The 16,707-nt window shown below is 30.9% G+C and overlaps 2 protein-coding genes across 2 annotated transcripts in view; one reads left to right on the forward strand and one right to left on the reverse strand.

Moving 5' to 3' along the window:
* Window positions 1-16,707, reverse strand: part of LOC123009430 (ly6/PLAUR domain-containing protein 6B-like) — a 28,752-nt gene that overhangs the window by 9,997 nt on the left and 2,048 nt on the right. The gene's annotated exons all lie outside the window — the stretch shown is intronic.
* Window positions 9,494-16,707, forward strand: part of LOC123009428 (zinc finger protein castor homolog 1-like) — a 110,989-nt gene continuing 103,775 nt past the window's right edge. Inside the window, exon 1 of the mRNA XM_044405733.1 lies at window positions 9,494-9,602. The gene's annotated coding sequence lies outside the window, so the exon portion shown is untranslated. The remainder of the gene's footprint in view (window positions 9,603-16,707) is intronic.

Below are 16,707 nucleotides of genomic sequence, written 5' to 3' on the forward strand. Positions count from 1 at the left end.
TTATCATTTTATTATTTCATTATTAATTTTTACAACAGGTAGATGTGTTAACTCTTTTGAAATCGTGGCAACCTTTACAAAAAAAGAAATTTTAAATTGATCTATTAAGATGTTTGCAACCAAAATATTGCAATCGCATAGGAATTGTAACAAATTTATGAATTTGTTTTTGCTAATAATTGTTCAGTTCAGTTATTTTATTAAAACTAAATTAATCAACTTTTATTTTTGTGTATTAATTTTTTTTTATAGCCATTGAAAAACTGCCTACCCTATTAATAAACAAATTATTACAAAAAAAAAATTACTACAAACTTTGATACAATAATATTTGCAAATTAATTTTGAATATGAATAAAACAAACACTGTTGTAGTAAGAAAAAAAAATACCTACTACATAATAAATAATTTACAATTCATTTGAATATTTTATCTTCTGTTCTGTTTATTATAGTAAAATTCGATTGTTAAATATATAGAAAATCGGTGCGTTTGTTGTCTAAGTTTGTTTGGATTGGATAAAAATGTTATTAAATTTGTCAAATGCAACTTTATTAAAAAGAATTAAGCTATCAATAAATTAAAGAGTTATGTTAAATTGCCTCTGGTTAGATTTGGTCGTTTTAATTCCTAATAATAAATGGTTTTTATTAGGCATTACTAATAATAAAATAATATTATTTATTTAATTATGACATTTAAAACGGCATTTACTTAGCTTAGTAAATAAATAACTAATTAAACATTAATTAAAATTATTTTTTAATTTAATTTTAAGTTGCCGTATAAAGTTGTGAATTTTTCAAAATATTTTTTTATTTACTAAAGTGAAAGGAAAATCGGTAACTGAGCTTCACTTCAAACTAAATATACTGTTGAATAAGAAATGACGTTTACAATGGAAGAGATTTATTGTTGTGGTTTATGGGTTCATCCTCTATACATAATAATACAGAGTGCGCCAAAACTGGCGCCCTAGAGAAAAATGCCATGCTACATAGCTAGTTTGGCATAGGTTGCCATGACAATAAGAAAAAAAAATGAAAATCAAAGATATTTAAATTTAGATGAAATGAATTTCACACAATTGTAAAAAAATCTTATCGTTTATTCAGTGAGAATTATTTTTATGACAAACTGCGGGAACGTAATAAAGTTTTCGCGAACTTGAAAACTATTTTAGAGAATGTTGATACAGATCGATGCAGAATTGAATTGAACAAATTAAGGCTTTTCATTCTGAAAAATTGAGTTATGGCTATTTAAACTTATCCTTAAATTTTGGAGGTGTGTTAATAATTTTTTCAATTTTGACACACCAAAGGAAAGGTCTAACCACAGTCTAATCTTTCTCTTTCATATCCCCAAAAACGATTTCAAAATAATAAATTGTGGTAGAATTATTGATTTTTGAAGAGTAAATTGCGAATCCAAAAAAAAAATAAACAAATGATTAAATATTTCGAAAACGGTTATCTCAGGTGCCCCTTTTCGAGCATTTAACTACGTATTAGAGCTAAACTGGACTAAAAAAAACACTAACTAGGCTGAAAATCATATTATTTAATTTGCCTTTTCGGACGTTGTTTAGCTAGAAACGTAATCATTTCGCAAATAGGCAAAAAGTCATTATTTAGATTAAAAATGACATAATCTGTGCCTTTTTGCACAGTTTTTTTCTTCGGCCAAAAACTCACTTATTTCGTCAAAAATCATAACTTTAGGTCAAAGACGGTGTTAAAAACATTTTTCAGTCAGAAACGCGCAATTATTTTGTTGAAAATAATCCGAAAAAACTAAACAGACCAAAAATAGTGTTCTTTGTTTTTCTGTTAAAACTTAAAACACAAGAAGTGATGTAAAAGTGGTGGATGCGCCGGGTTAATAGAAAAATAGGTGACGCTATTTTGTCTTCTACGCCACTTGATTTGATTATTTTTAACGTTTTTAAAAACTTATCGGAAAAAAGCAAATTTTTTGGTTACTTCGCAATTCTGTCGTAGCCACACATAACACATAACATTCCCGTCGAATTCCAGCGCGACTGTTTCGAATAGATCAGATCGGTTTAGACGCGAACGGTCACGAAATTCCGTAATAATGGAAGTATCGACGGCGGCTGCGACGAGATGTAACGCGCGTCGCGACGCCCTACGTCGCCGGAATCCCAATCCGGGACAAATGAGACGATTTACTTGTTACGTGTTTCGCCACCATTACCGCGACACTCCCAAGGGAATCCCCGATTTTTGCACATTTGCATCTCAGCGGGTGGCCTTGTTTACATTTTGAAATTGCCACCGGGAAAATTAATTCGTACAAAACTGATATAAAAATTCGTCACGGGATTGTGTTTCACGAAGTACGATGATCGGGAAATTTGTTGTTGGAAAAAAGATTAGTGTTTTTTGGTGCTTGTATCCGGTCGTAAATTCTCGCCATAAACGACACGAACTTTCTTGAAACATATTTTATAAAACGATTTTTAAAAGGAGTTGTGAGCACAGCAAATTTTAATGAAAATTTATACCGGAACAAAAATTGTTTCCCCGAATGTTCATCTCTCATATAAAATGGTAATTTGTGACGGGCGATGCAGGAAACGTTTTTTACAAAATGAGAACAAAATTGTCGCCTGAAGGCACACAAACTACACTTCATCTGTTTGAATTATTTCATTTATAATTTAATTTAATTAATTGGAAATCGCCATAATTATATACAGAGTGTTAAACATTTAATGTGGCTAAAAATTTGTACAAAACGTTGGTGAAAATAAAAAAAAAAGTTTCCCAAAAGAGAGTTATAGCCCCCTGAAGGTGGTGGGCAAAAGACCTTTTTTCAATTATCTCAGTAACCGGAGGACATTTTACAAAAGTTTGCATCTGGTGTAATTTTTTGGAACTGAATATCAAAAAATGTGTAGCCTAATTAAATTTTGCTTTGAAAGACGTTTTTTGAATTTTTTTGGCATATTCCCGATTTATTAGCTAATTTTCTTCAAAAAATGTATCTTGTGTTATTTTTGTACGACGTTTTTTGAAAAAAAAACGTTTTTTTTTAACCGATATACTGAGTTTTTGCATATAAGGTCGAGTTATTGTTTTTGGGTTACTCGAGAAATTTTGAGAGAAAAATTAACGCATTATATACTATGGTTTTTACTAATTACATTGTTTTCAAACTAATTTCTCGATTAAGCAAAATCTTACAAATAAACTAGTTTTTAGCAAAAGTAGTGTCAAAACTGACCAGTTTTATGACTAAATGTCACAAGTAAAAGTTTTATCTTTCAGCCCTGGAGTAAAAATTCTATTTTTGCGCCTAAGCGTTTTTACTTTTACCATGACATTAATGACATTTTAATGTTGTTTCTTGTCTCTTTCGTTGCCTCGGGCGTTTCTAGAGAAGCACATAATAGTAGATCATCAACATTCGACATTTTATACTACTAACTGCACTAGTTAAATTAATAAACACTTTCGAAAATCTCATCACAAATTCCGACACTGACGCGTGACGTTTGTTATGATTTAAATGCAAAACGTCCTGATTATTTTGTTTATTTACTTGCAATTATAGTCTTGCTCTTTACTCTCTCTCTCGATTTGAATACGTTTGCGGATAAAATAGTATATATTATTCGGAGTAAAAGTGAGCTAAATTATTTCAACTTCGCCACATAAATTTTTACTTCTAATAACACAATATACTATTATTTTCCAATTTGTGTTTGAAATGATAACAAAATGTGCATACATATTTTTTTTAATAATCAGTCAGAATTCAGAGATGTTCAATTGTTGTAATTTTCAGAAAAGTAGAAGGTTTCCAAAATACCTGAAAAGCAAATTTTTATTTTTTTTCTATTATTTCAAAAAAAAATAAAGCAAAAGAGTCAAACCTAAATGCCCGGATATCACGTTACCTAAAACAATTGACGGCCTGAGGAAGATTCAATAAAAAGAATCGTAACGTTGCTGGAAAAATTGTATTTATTTTCAATAATCAGTCCAACAACACCAAATACCTTTTTTTCTCTAATATTTAAAAAAATTGCGTTATGAAACAGTTTACGTTTTTGGTATTTCTTAACATAAATCGATTAATTTCGGTCATGTCACTTAACAAGAAACGTTGTAAAAGCATCTTTATACATTTGCACAAGGAGATAAGCTAAACCAGGCAATTATTTAACGGTTGAACAACCAGAAACGACCTCAAGCAGTTTAGAATAACGCAAACTTAATCCAAATCTTCTCAATTAATGAGACTTGACTTTACTCAAAGGGTTGATTTGCGAAATATGCAAACATGATCAACCCAAAATTTACCAACTTTTGGTAATGAGACCCTTAACTTTCAAGGAATTTGTGTTTCTCCTCGTCCTCATCTTTTTTAACGAGCTGACAAACGCGAAATTTTCCAATTAAATTTGACAGAAACTTGTAATTTACTGCGGTGTTAAAAAACACCATTTATTTGGATGTATTGATCCCTTCAACAGTAAAAAATAGTTATTTTTGGTTATTTTAGGGGCGACCGAAGGAGGCCGACGGCATTTTTATTCGATTTTCATAAACGATCCATACAAAACTTTCCTCCCACCAGACTAAACAATGTCAAATAATTTCTTTAAATATTCAGTTCTTTCAATTTCGAGAGTAATACTTGGTATCAAGGAGTTTATTTATGTCAAAAAACACTCAAAAGATTTAAGAATACAAATTGGTATTTCGTTTATTTTATTCTCGAATGAATAAAGTGACACTTTATCCCCTGTTGGGAGTAAAATATATTTTCTCCTGAGATTGTTTTACGTTGTTGTGAGACAAGAAAACTCCCTTTAAACATCAGCAACCCTTTTAATAAATTGATGATGTAAATAATTCAATGGAGGTGGCTAATAAGTGATTGGGGCCAAATTGGGTAGAGTTGAAAGTGTGTGATGAGTTGTTTATGGTAAACCCTCGAGACTCATCTCCTCGACTTGTCTGTTTACTGCAAAAAACTCGTGAAAACCCCCACTGTAATATTAAATTTTCCGCACTACATGTCTCTCCAAGAGACCACATTATTAGAAAGTCTAGTCCGTTACCAAAATCAAATTATCTTTTTGTGTTTACGAGGTAATGGTTCTGATATCCCTTATATTATGTCCTCGATAATGACCCAACTCCGGAATGCTACAGTCAATAAATACCACCAAGCTATTCATTTAAAATTAAACTTAACGAAGAGAAAATCCCAAAATGAAATCGATACCACACTTGAAGGATCGTTCAGTTCCTTGAAGTAGCTTTTTTTATCTTTCGAACAAAGTTTGAATAACGTCATTTACACTGACAAGTTCAAAACTTGAACGCGAATTTTGTTTACAAAGTGTTAAGAATTTCCCTACATTATTCTTCCTCACATCAATTATTTTACAACGGTCAGAACCGCTCCAGTTGATTAAACCGAAACTGAATATTTAACTCGGATATATACTTCCTGAGGGATCTTTATGGGGGCACATAAAGTCACAGGCCACTAAACCGTACATAAGGTGTTTTATTTTTTATGTAATTACTTCCCGTGGTCAGTAATGTACAAGATTGACTTTTTTTTACTTCCCGCGGTCGGTAATGTGCAGGATTGCCAACGTTAAGATTACCTGATTGACATTTTTTTCCATCTCGGTTGTAATCTACTATTTGTTATTAAAAAAATTAAAAAATAAAATTTCTTTATTTTGTACTCAATCTTAAAGAGTGCTTTTATCAACTAATTTCAGTAGATAAAGTAGTCTTTTATCGTCTAGTGAAATAAAGTAATTTTTATTTACTCCTTTAACCAGTGTATTCATCAGCCCGACACAAGAAATTCTGGTAGGTGAGTACAAAATAAAACGAAATATTATACACCACGATAAAGACTGTTTATCTACTCGTGAAAAAAGTCTACTCGTGACTTCGTCACTCGTAAACTTAACCTTTTCACTCGTAGATAAACAATTTCTTTATCGTCTTGTATAATAAATAACTACTTCTTGGTCATGTGTTCGTATATTGTAACTGTCTATATATTACAGTTACTATGCTCCTATTTGACAATGTTTTCCTTCTGTGTTGTAATATACTATTTCTTATTAACAAAAGTGAAAAAATTAAATTATTTCTCTTGGTCGTTTATTCATATTTTATAATAACTCTTAGACTTTTTTTCTTTTTTTTTCTGAGGGATCTTTATGGGGGCACATAAAGTCACAAGCCACTAAAGCGCACATAGGGTGTTTTATTTTTTATTTCATTACTTCCCGCGGTCGGTAATATGCACCTGATTGACAATTTTTTCTCCTCGGTTGTAATAGATATGCTATTTCTTATTAAAGAAAATTGAAAAAATAAAACTTGTTTTCTTAGTCGTGTGTTTGTATTTTGTAACTCTCAGACACTTAATGTATCATAGTTACAGTCAAATTAAAAAAAAAGTGGTTGTCAATGTCATATTTTGGCATAAAATTAATTATTCCTGTGTAAATAAGCGTACTTAAATTTACAAAAATACATTATTTGGCATCGTGAAGTTTGGTACTTTGTCATCAACTCAATTTTGTTGTAAAAATGTAAATCATTTATTATTTATTTATTAATTTTCGAAATGACAGTCACGACCACTTTGACTGTACTATGCTCCTATTTGACTATTTTTCCTTCTGGGTTGTAATATACTATTTGTAAGCTAAATAATTAAACTTCTTTTCTTGGTCATGTGTTTGTATTTTGTAACTCTCAGACACTCAATATATCATAGTTACTATGCTCCTATTTGACTATTTTTCCTTCTGGATTGTAATATACTATTTCTTGTTGAGAAAAGTTAAAAAATTAAACTTTTTCTTTGGTCGTCTATTCTTATTATGCAATAACTTTTAGTCACTTTTTTCTTTTTTTTTATATCACAACTAGGGATATTTACAACTTCCTGGAGTATTTTTATGGGGGCACATAAAGTCACAAGCCACTAAACACCACATAGGACATTTTATTTATTTATGTCATTATTTTCCGCGGTCGGTAATATACACCTGATGGCAATTTCTCCACCTCAATTGTAATATACTATTTCTTATTAAGAAAAATTGCAAAAGTAAAACTTATTTTTTTGGTCGTGTGTTCGTATTTTGCAACTCTCAGACTTGTAGTAAATCTCAATTACTATGCAAGTAGTTTTTTCGCTAAAATTTGGGGAAATATTACTCCCGAGGCATTGCAGAGCTTTTAGCAAACTTCCCGAGACCGAAATGTACGACTTAAACTTTGAATTTTTCTAAATTAAATAATAATCGCTTCGATTTTTAATTAAACAGTTCAGTAACGGGCAATTTCCCCCGATTTCGAGATTTTAAATTTGTCCAAAATTTCATTAAACTTGGGTAAACACGACGACCCTTTTCAAATGCTGATGGCGTCGTGATAATTGGTCAGAGGAGTCCCGAGGTCGTTGCTTTTGCTATACTGTAATCACACTTGTCTTAAGTAAGCCCCGGATTAAAGTTGGAGAGGCGAAACTCTGCATAATGCCGGAGAAGAAAATTGCTTATTTTTGAGGGGCGATGCAGATCTTGGGTGTAGAAATGCTAAAAATGTCAACCGGAATAATCCGGGCGAATTAATTACACTGGTAGAATTCCGGATTGACAGTTATTAATCCGGCGTCAAAACGTTCAAAATTCTCGAATTAAAAGGACACGAGATATAAATCCAAATTAAAAGACACTAGTCGGCCGAGCGGAAACATCTCGCTTTTCCCCGCAAATGTTTCATTCAAGACGCCTTTATTAAAACGTTGCGATCAATCCGGGACAAGGTTTCTTCCCTTTGCGCTCATTTCTATGATGATTCGATTCTCCAAATTGAAATATTTAACAAGAGCGGAAAAATTCAAAATCTAGCATTGAAAATATCAAAAAGCGACTGTTTTAAATTTAATAAAAGACGATTTTTATTTATTCAAACGTTTGACACAAGATCAGAGTCAAAGTTTAAGCTTTCAGCACTTTGAATTATGTATGAATGCAATGAAATGAAACAAAAACATGCTTGCGACACTCTTTATACAAAAAACTTAGAGTAAACAATTCAAATTTAATTTTCTCGCTGCTGCAATGTTAAATATTTCCCGACATGATCCTTTCACCTTTGTAGCAAAGCTTAAAACATAACAAACACTGCCATGTTAATAATTTAAACTAAAACCCCTGGTACTTCTGCAATTAACAATACATCAGTGTATCACTGTTTGCCTAATTACGTTGTATTTTTTTTTGAAAGTTTTGCGTTCTTTTCATAAAACACACTTGCGGTACGCCGATTCTCGTTCACCCTCTCAGCTTATATTAATGACCCTTAAAATATTGTTTATGAATGTAAGCTCGATAAACAAAGGCCCGGATACGCTCCACAACCGACATTGTTAATGAACAAGCTTAATAGCGACCTCCGGACCATTCAATACGGCCGAGGCCAGTTTGTGGTCAAATCAATTTTTCGAAAAAGGGGGTTTAAGGTGGGTCACTAATGTGGCATAGTCGTGAGATGGCGCCACATGAAGGTAATAAAGGGTTAAGGAGATGGATTATTTAATGGCTGCGAGGGCTTTGAATCGAATAAATTGGGAGTGAGGGAGTGTTTTAAGTTTTTAGACTCACATTTACGACAAGAAAATAAAAACGTAATAGTCGTAGTTTTTTGAATGTCATTTTGTATTAAATAATTTTATTGCACGGCACAAAAAATGTAGCCGGTTTGATAAAATGATCATCGATAGTGGCCTTTTCACATCATTTATTACAAAAAAAAGGAAATAGATATTTTGACAAATGACATACCCAATTTTTTCATCAATAATTTATTGATATGGTAGAACTATAAATTGTTCACATCGAAAATTGTTGTAAATTAAAATATTTAAAACTATAAAATAATTAATGTCTTTGTCTTAGTAATTCCATTTTAATAAAAAGGTTACTTTTTTTCCTGTTTTTTTTTATGCAAATTTTGTTTTTTTTGGTTAAATTTGACAGCTTTATCGATGTGGTTGTTTTGTAATTTTAAACTAAAACAGTTAGCTCTTACTTTATCACACCTTAAAAACGTTAATTAGATCATTTTTATCGCACCACTGATTTTTATTTTTTTCTAGAAAATTCTGGAGACTCTTTTAGTAAACGTGAAAAACGGCAAAATGCGAAGATTGGGCGAAGATGGAAAACGAAAATTCAATCAAAAAACTATCGAAAGGGCGAATTTCATGACTCAAAAAGTCCCTAAATTAACATTTAAAGAAAAAACATAACATAGGGTGCTTTGGATTTTTGACAGTTGTCATTTCGCGTAATGTGGCTCACACCCTTCAAGAAAATCGAAAAAAACTATGAAAAAACTGTAATAAACGACGTGAGTGATGTGCAAAAGACAAAATGGTAATCATGGTAACTTAAATAGTGTTTCTGTGTTGTTTTTTTGCAAAGTGCTGAGACTCAGATTGTTTTCAATTGGCTCCAAAATACCGTTTCGAGGCAATTTATGCACACTTTCGGGTTTCTGGTGTAAAAGAGGTAAGTGACGAATTATAAACCTGAGATCTGAAAATTATTAATTATTATCCCGTGTTTTGAAGAAATGTAAACATCACGCATGCGCACGCGTTCTAAATCTCATAACAGAAATTTCAAAATCGCGTTTCTTGGAAAATAAAAAAAACGCTGATAAAAGTTAATTAAAAGTACGAAAGAGGAATGCGTCGGATGTATGGAAATATTTTCAAGTGTATTTATTTATCGAAAATCTAAAAAATGAGGTTAGGTTAGTTTCATGTCAGACGCTTCTAAAATTATAAATGTCAACAAATATCACAACCAACTACAATTTTAAAAGAAAAAAACATTTGCGAATTCGATATTGTGAGCCCATAGGCGTGCGCACGGGGAACGTCGAAGGGGGCATCATTTTAAGGTGGCAACCATGCGAAAATTAAAACAATCCTAACTTCAATCTTCCCTAAAAATTATTTTCTCAGTTTTTGAGGTATCAAAAAATAATTAAAATTAACAACGTAATTAACATAGGGTTTCAAACATAATAGTTATTTATTCGACGAGTTTGAGTGTAAATCGGACGGATTATTGCACCGAGTGGGTTATTAAACCCAAGGGCGGATCCAGGGGAGGGGGCCAGGGCCCCCACCCCAAACTTGCCACCAAAAGCTTCAATTTTTTATATTTAAATTTTAATATAAAAACCTTATGACCTAAAGTTTCTTAAAAAAAAAACATTAGAATTCTTTTTAAATCACACTTATTAATACAAATCATACATATACCGAGAGATCAAAATAATTTGTAATCATTTTTGGATCCGAAAACGTACAGTTCGGAATTAAAATTTCGGGCAGCTCTGTCATTTTCATAATGTAAACTCTAAAACAACCTTTATATTAATAACCTCATTTTTTACTCTTGTGGCATAATAACGGGTAGGCAGCAGATCTTAATAAATTTCCTAAGACAGACAAATTGTTTAATTAACAAATTTAACAACAAATAAAAATAAATTTAATTGTTTATCAAATGTCAGTCATGATGACAGTAAAAGGTAGTTTTTGAAGTAACTGCACGTGAAACGTCAAATAAAATGACAAGTTGAAAACGACAAAATGGGCTGGAATTAGTCGCCGACGTATAATAATAAGACCGTTGTTTTTTGAAGGTAAATCATAAATTTAGTTATCTTTTTAATCATGGAATTCTACCTTTTTACTTGTCATTTTATTTGACGTTTCACAGACATACGCACAGAACATACGTTTTCGAATACAAGGACAAATTATCTTGATCTCTCGATTCTTCCTTAGTTTTTATTAATTTAAAAAGAAATCATCAATTGTAACTTTCTTTGGACCACATCTTAGGTTTCTAATTAAATTAAGTTCTCTCTTTTTATATTTTCAGTTTTAATAAGTAAGATTATTCTATAATTCTTCCGCTCACTGTATACCCTCACCACTTCAAAAATTTTAGATAGCCCCTCCCAAAATTAATTCCTGGATCCGCCCCTGATTAAACCACGAGGGTAACGAGTGGTTTATCATCCACGAGGTGGAATAAAGCGTCCGATTTACACTCAAACGAATTGAATACAACATTTTATTCTTCGAATTAGACTCAATAAGGCTTAAACTTGCTTTAAATATGTTAAAAATAATCTGACGTTTCGTATTTAGAAATGCTAAACAGTTGTCAAAACTTCCTTACACGGGAGAAAAACCGTAAATTTTGACAGTGTCGAAGAATAAAGATTTTTGTCATTATTGATGTGATTAAATTTGGTCCGAATGACACTTTTTGTGTGAATCGGCCTTTAAATTAAAGATGCATTTAGACTTCTACAACCTACTTGATGCACATTAATATGAAAACGAGTATAATAATTTTATCATCACGATAACACAAGATTATTTTTCAATTTAAGTGATTATGAAAAACCTTGCACATGCACGCCCATTACAAAGTTGCAAATTGATGTGTTTTCACATAAAAACACGAAGGCGAAAACCGCACACAACTCTTTATAAACGAAGCTTTTAAACTTTTTCCTCGAGTTTAAAAGCAAAAGAATGAAAACTTACTGTTTCCTAATAAATTGCATCTTTGATGTGGAAAAATGAGATTGAGTCGGCTTTTCAAATAAGGTTTCAATTTTGATAATTGTGTTTTATTGTTTTTCACTTGAAATAAATCACTTATTTTCTATAAATTTCAATGATTTTTTTTGTGATTTGAGTAGTTTTCTGTTAGCGCACTCTGGATTAAATTATTTAAAACGTTATTTCTCACTACTAATAGCTTGCCAGTGGTAAGAATATAAAAAAATATGCAGTTGTATATCAGTCGGGTGATTCACGGCTTACGAGGCAGTAATTTAAGATAGGAGATAGGAGAACACAATAATTAGTAATAATGCCTTAATAACCTCCTCTGCAAGCCACTGCAATCACCTTTTTGCAACAATTTGCAATGAAAACTGTCTCAGGCCACTTTAATCAGTTTATTCTGCAAGCCTGTTCAAATCGCACACTAACTCTTCGTTATTTTTCCGTGTGGGAGAAAGAAGTGTTAGAAGCGAGGCGTTTTCGGAACTTTGCCAATCTATTAAGCTCCGTCTCCAACATCCTTTTAACGTGTTTCTAATCTTTTTTGCGTTAGTCGTGAACTGATGCATAGTTCTCTCTCTTCTCGCCCTCCATCATCTCCGGAACCTCTTCGAATTCGTCCGGAACTATTACCTTTTTACGTCCGTTTGGGGACCTAAAGGATATCTCAAAGGGAACGGTTTTACCGGCAACTTTACGCCGTTTTGTATTCATGGACAATTTAACACGTTTTTTCAACGTCTCCCGAAGGTGTTTACATAATCAGGGACGGGTTTGCAAGTGATGAGCAAGTAAGAAACGGAAAAAAACTAACTCGAATTAGAGAAATTTTCTCAAAAATTGTTTTTTTTACAAAAAAAATCTGTTACATATACTCAAAAATGACAATATTTTTGCTTCCTCCGAGTGTTTTAACATATTTTTCAGAGATATACGTAAAATTTCTTTAAAAAACAAACAATTCATCAAATTTGGCGAAAATGGTGTTATGTTTGTCCATTTCAAGGTTTTTTTTGAAATAAAACCAAGTTTTTCTCGTTGAATTTAGTTTGTTTTTGAAGGCAAAGACTCACACATTTTGCAAATTGGGCGAAAATGGTCCACTCCAAGGGGTTTTAACGTAAAAACTCACTTATTTTGCACCATCTTGTCAAAACACGCCTAAAAATCACAAAAATAAATCAATTTTGATGTTATTTTTGAGCGAAATTTCAAAAGTTACCCAAAAAACAATGTTTCGACTGAAATGGGGCTATTTTAACTTTTTCAAGTCTTTAACACGTTTTTGAACTTTATTCTCGTTTTTTTGTAAGATTGTACTAAAACTAAAACTAAAGTCAAAAGTTACCCCAAAAAACATTATATTTCGTCTAAAATAGTGCTATTTTAACTTTTCCAAGTTTTTAACATGTTTTTGAACTTTATTATTCTCATTTTTTTGTGAGATTACACTAAAATAGACCGAAAAGTAACCAAATTAAGTCGAAAATTTCATTATTCTTTGCCTTCATTTTTCGCTTTTGTACGTTTTTCAGCCAGAAACTAAAATATTTGTCAAATTTTCTTATAAATAGGTATTATTTTATTTACAAGAAAAAAATCTATTAAATTTAGTCAAAAATCACAATTTTTTGCTTTCTCCCAGTGTTTTAGCACATTTTGTAGATATAAATGTGATTATATCGCATTTTTTTTTAATCAAACCAAAAATCCATTTTAAGGTTTTTTGAGATAAAAACAAGTTTTTCTCGTTAGATTTAGTTTGTTTTTGAAAGCAAAGACTTTATATATTTTGCAAGATCTTGTCGAAATACGCTTAAAAATCACAAGAATAATCAAAGTTGATGTTATTTTTTATCAAAATTTCATCAAAAGTTACCCAAAAAACACAATGTTTCATTTAAAATGATGCTATTTTAACTTTTTTAAGGCTTTAACACGTTTTTGAACTTTATTCTTAGTTTTTTGTGAAATTACACTAAAACAGACCTAAAATTCGAAAAAGTCACAAATTTCAATGTTTTTTGCTGTCATTTTTTGGAACGCCTTTGTATGTTTTTCAGTTAGAAAATCAAATATTTCGCCACATTTTCTTAAAAACATTTTTATTTTTTTACAAGAAAAAATCTGTTAAATTTAGTCGAAAATGACAATTTTTTGCTTCCTATGAGTGTTTTAGCATATTTTTCAGATATAAACGTGGTTATATCACAATTTTTTTTTAGAAAACAAGCCAAACTTATGTTTGTCCATTTCAAGGTTTTTGAGATAAAAACAAATTTTTCTCACTCAATTTAATATGTTTTTAAATACAAAGACTCACTTATTTTGCAGAATCTTGTCAAAACACGCCTAAAAATCACAAAACTAAATCAAAATTTCGTCAAAAGTTACCCAAAAAGCACAATGTTTCGTCTAAAATGGTGCTATTTTAACTTTTTCAAGTCTTTAACACGTTTTTGAACTTTATTCTCAGATTTTTTGTGACATTATACACTACAACAGACCGAACATTTATTATTTTTCGCCTTTATTTTTCAGAGCGCTATTGTATGTTTTACAGCCAGAAATTCAAATATTTTGCAAATTTTTTTCAAAAGTAGTTTTAATTTTTTACGAAAATTCACTAAATAGGGAAAAAAACCTTCTCCGAGTGTTTTACCAGATTTTTAACATATAAACGTAACTATTTTGTTTAAAGGTATAAAACGTAGAAAGGAATAAATTAAAAAAATAAGAAAAATCGAAAAAAGAAAAAACAAAAAATCAAAACACATAACTAAAAAACCAGAAAATACAAAGAGAAAGAAGTCCATGTATTTGTAAGACACAGAAAACAAGTATGTAATGCATAAAAATTGTTTCGAGAAAGTGTTAAAAAACTAAGAAAGAAACATATTTTTTTTTTATCTTTAACGTTTGTTGTTTTCGTCTTTCAGTGTAATCTTACGAGTATTTACATAAAAATTTCATAAAAACGGCGATATGGTTGTAATTGTATATAATTGTTTAATTATGACAACAATTTTGAGCAAATATTACATATTTGTTATCATCGTATATCATTATTTTTCTCATCTTTGATCTAAACTTGCAAAATTTGTTTTAGTTAAGTTTTGGATAGTTGGCAATAGGCAATAGAAACTTTCGCTTTGACTCCCAAACTTATCAGTTAATTCCCCCCGAAAAGTTTGAGTCGATTTTTCCATCATTTTTCTTTGCGAGAATAAAGCTTTTCATCTCGTGTAACACCCCGTTTCATCTTTTTGGTGTAATTTGTCCGACACGAATACAAGAAACAATTAATTAAAGCAGTCAAGTAGCAAATTTCACGTAATAAAATATTCTTCTCGTCCGTTTTAAACGTTCTCTTTATTTTCCCCGAAACAAGAACCATAAACCAAAGATTAAGCCAAAAAAAAAAAACTGGGAGTATTGTTCAACATTGATAATGCATTCATCTCGAGTCTTGCTCACGAACCTCAATTCCTCCAGGATTCGTGGATTAATCCCGAACGGCCATATTTTACACCCTTTTACGAGGCGTGCTTGTTTGCTGTTTAAATAAATTTTCTGTTATGCCAACGGAAAAAACACAAAAAATAATTTCAATTCGATTTTAAAATTCCATCAAAGGGGTGGAATAGTAGCTAGGTACTGATGTTTCAAAAGGAAATTAGCGGTTTTGTGTCGGTGTCATCCTTTTGTCCTTTGAAACGGATGAAAGTGACGAGAAATTAAATGGGTAACATCCAGAATGCCAACCGCAGAATGTGTCTTTTATCTATAACGAAACTTTCGACGGTTTTATTTTTAATTATCCAACAAAAGTTGATTTGATTTTATTATAGCAGATCCTCCAGGTTTATTTTATTTTTATTAGACTATGCCTTCTTTATCGCCGTGCTAAATTGGTTCCGTATCAGTGGCGAAGCGAGGGGGGGGGGGRGGGGTTAAAATCAAGCAAAATTATTTTGTAGTGGTAATAAAACTAAAATTGTATTGTATTTGAATTTTGTATACAATTATTTTCGAAATTGACATAACTTAGAAATTTTCTTTTTTTATTTTGTAAATTGCGGCAAAACTGTACCTCAAACGTTATAATATTTTTATGCAGAGACATGTAAAATGTCCCGCGAAATCGATTGGCCTTGAGAAAACTGCAAAATTCTTGATCGTTTAGAAGTTATAGTTGAATTAATATTTTGGATATTTTTGATTTTATCAGCAATTTTCTCGTTAACTATTTAACGTAGAACAGTTATTTTTTTATCATAAAAAATTAAATTTGCGGTACCAAACAAAAAGGACTAGCGTTAATAATTCCGAAGTTATTAGCAATAAACCGTTCCGGGTACTGAAAATCGCACAAAATTTCGACAAAAATCGAAAAAATTAAAAACTTCAAAATTGAACGTGCTTAACACAAACTACAATAAGCACGAAAAGATGGTGAACGTATAAGAGTGCGAACTTTAAAACAAGTGTCCACAAAAGTGCAATAAGTTAGTAGTGTATAAGTAAACAAAAGGTAAGTTAAAAGAATCATAAAGAAAAGGTAAGTTTTGTAATAAAAATAAAGGAATAAAAAAATTCTTTATTAATTATTATTACATACCAATAATTCAAATAAATGTAAAAAAACTTTAAAACATGTCCATAAGTGTACTATTGAAATAGATATAAGTAAACAAAAGGTAAGTAAAATGAAATATAAAGTAAAAATAGCATGAAATGTATATATTAAAAATTATAGAAATAAGTGTACTGACAATGGTTAATGTTTTAAACTATACGTATGACCTGTTTTTTCTTAGTGATATGAGTGTGTTGTGAACGAACAACAATTTTTAATACTCACGGCGCCGACGCGGTGTTAAATGTCATATTAATAACTTTGAATACGATGGTTCGTTCACAATCAAACTTTAATGAATAACTTTGACGCCAAATTAAAAAAAAAGAACAGTTTCAGTTTAAGTTTCAAGTCGTTCACAGTTTAATATTTG

The sequence above is a fragment of the Tribolium madens genome, unplaced genomic scaffold (genome assembly GCF_015345945.1).
Source record: "Tribolium madens isolate multiple individuals breed KSU strain unplaced genomic scaffold, Tmad_KSU_1.1 Scaffold_71;HRSCAF=194;Tcas5.2_LG6, whole genome shotgun sequence".
Taxonomy (NCBI): Eukaryota; Metazoa; Arthropoda; class Insecta; order Coleoptera; family Tenebrionidae; genus Tribolium; species Tribolium madens.